The following is a 3,299-nucleotide window of genomic DNA, read 5'->3' on the forward strand; positions in this document are numbered from 1 at the left end:
TTGATCCTATAGAGCATACATTTTTCATGCTCATTTTATTATTGGTTATGAGTATGTCAACTTGATTTGTTATTCTAGAACTTATTTCAATTATGCATGTTGAGACCACTCCTTTGATTTGATATACTGAGAAGATAAAGACATTTAGGTTTTAACCCACTTATCCTATACAAAACTTACCTTTTGAATTAACCCTTAGTGAACCTCGTTGAGCCTAACATGCCTTTTCTTGATTAACTCGTGAATGATAACTGATTACCCATTTATTCGTTGTGAAAATTTCCAATTTTATTAACTCCCTTTTTGTCGAGATTTGACTTGGTTAACTGCCTACCTATGTTCCTTTATTTGAATTGCTAATTTTTTTTCTTCTGCTAAAAAAAATCTATCGTTTTATTGATTAATCATTAGTTGATTGGGCTTGAATTGTAACACCCCTTACCCAAGACAATTGACGGAGTCGAGCACGAGGCATTATCTGATTTAACTTACCAGTTCAAAGCATAAAAATTTGCTTTTAAAATTTATTTCACTGTTCACCATAATGCTATGCACCTACGCAGCAGTCACTAATTTAATTATAACGCAAGTTACGAAACTCAAAATTTATATCCGTAAATATTTCCTAAAACTAGACTCATATAGTATCTTACCATAAAATTTTTAGAATTTTTGGATTAGTCAATTAGTACAGTTTATTCATTAAATCTCCCCTGTTTCTCTGCCTGGCGGTTCTGACCTTTATTCACTAAAAAATAATTTTCTCATCGTATGATTTTCATATGGTGTTCTCACTTGTTTATACAAAAAATAGACTCACTAAGGAATCTATACATATAAATTATAACTCATAATTATTTTTTGTACAATTTTTAATGATTTTCTAAATTCAGAATAGGGGGCTCTAAAAACCATTCTGACCCTGTCTAACTAAAATTAAAATAGCTCAAAATATAAAATTCATTTACCCACACCATTATTTTTTTTATGAAAATAGACTCGATAAGCTTTAATTCTATATATTATTCACTCTATAATTCATTTTCTACTATCCTTGGTGATTTTTCAAACTCACGTTACTGTTGTTGTCCCGAAACTGTTTCATTGCAAATTTTTACTCTTTCATATTTTCTAGGTATAAGCTATCACCTAGGCATTCATAACACCACACATGTTCTTAATTATCCATTTCAATAGCTAACCATTAGCCATATCATATAAACACACTCAAAATGACTAAGTCTCTATACATGTCATAGGCTTATACGTTTTGAAATCACATAATACCGAGATGTCTTTGGATAGTGTGAGACGAACTCCGACGTCCTTGTGATCCTCGAACTGACTTGGTGATACTATAAAAATAAGGAAAATAAAGAAAGTAAGCATAAAGCTTAGTAATTTTACAAGTAAATAAATAACAACATTTATCATAACTAATCATACTCATAAATTTCATCAAACATTAGAATCTTTACTCGCTTCTTTACTTACTCATTTACTTATTTACTTACTTGCTTACTTAAATAACTCATGATTATAACTTACTCCTCCCTAGCTGAAATTTCTTTCTCAACTGATAACTGAGATATTCTCAATCCTTATAACTCATCTGAATTTATTATTATGCTTTTATCTGAACTTTCATGTAACATGGTCTGTTTACTAGCCCGTTGAATAACTTGGAATACTAAGGATACTCGGGTCTCTTGTCTGATAATACATGCCAAAGCTATGTCCCGGACATAGTCTTACATGGGATGTTTTCTGTACTGCCAATGCCATATCCCAAATATGGTCTTACATGGAAGTTCTCATATCGGTGCCCATGCCATGTCCCAGACATGGTTTTATGGGGGACCTCTCATCTCGGTGCCAACGCCATGTCCCAGACATGGTCTTACACGGGACCTCTCATAATCTCAATGATGCCAATGCCATCTCCCGGACATGGTCTTACATGGGATCTCATTCCCTTAATGTTATGACATTTGCATCCGATACATTCGCAATGTTTCAATGGGGCTTTTATCACTGATTTTCTGTCACCTCATACTTAAGTCAACGTTAGATATTTTCATGAAATAAATACATAATTTCTAAAAAATAACAACATTAATAATAATTATCAAAGTATTGCATTTATTTACCATAAACTTACCTCGGTACAAAATATGATCAAATCTAGCACTTTAGTCTTCAACCTTTTTCTTTCCCCGGTCTAACTCTGGATTTCGTTCTTCTTGATCTGTAATAGCAAATTTATCTTATTTAATACTCGCATTCATCAAAACAATCCTTGACTCAAACTTTGGAAAAATAACGATTTTGCCCCTAAACTTTTGCATAATTACACTTTTTCCCCAAAGCTGGGAAATTAAACTTCATCCCTTATTCTTATGTTATATGACATGCTGAACATTTTTCTCTTCTATGGCAACATCAAATTCCCACTCTAACACTTATGAACATTAGGTATTTTTACCGATTATGTTGTTTTACTCGTTTTCACTTAAAATCGCTTAGCAAAAGTTGTTTAACATAATTCCAAGCTTCATATTCTATCACAAAACATCAAAATAAACACATTTACCTATGGGTATTTTTCCAAATATGAATCCTAGGTTAAATTATCGCTAGAATAAGCTAAATCAAGTTATCAGGACACTAAAAACGTAAAGTACATTAAAAACGGGGCTTGGGATCACTTACTATGGAGCTTGGAAGCTTGAAAACATTAACTATGGCTTCCCCCTTGCTAATTTCGGCCATCTTTTTCCCTTTTAATTCATTTTACCAAATTACCAAAATGCCCCTAACTTAAAAATTTCCTACTTCACTTATCTCATGTCCATTTTTGTCCATAACTTAACCAATGGTCTAATTACGATATAAAGACCTCCAATTTAAAATTTCATAACAATTGGACGCCTTTAACATGTAGAACTCAACATTTGCACTTTTTACAATTTAGTTCTTTTGACTAAATTGAGTGCCCAAACTTCGAAATTTTTGAACGAAATTTTCACGAAATCATTCTGTGAAATTGTAGGCCATAAAAATATAGTAAAAATAATTTTTTTCTGATCAGATTTGTGGTCCCGAAACCACTGTTTCGACTAGGGCCAAAATCGAGATGTTACATTTCTCCCCCTTTTTAGGGATTTTCGTCCCCGAAAATCTTACCTGTGAAGAGATTTGGGTAATGTTTTTGCATAGCCTCTTCGGGCTCCCATGTAGCATCATCAAACCCATGCCTATTCCATAACACTTTCACAAGTGTAATACTTTTGTTCCTT

This window comes from Gossypium raimondii, chromosome 6, assembly GCF_025698545.1.
Source record: "Gossypium raimondii isolate GPD5lz chromosome 6, ASM2569854v1, whole genome shotgun sequence".
In the NCBI taxonomy this organism is placed as follows: domain Eukaryota; kingdom Viridiplantae; phylum Streptophyta; class Magnoliopsida; order Malvales; family Malvaceae; genus Gossypium; species Gossypium raimondii.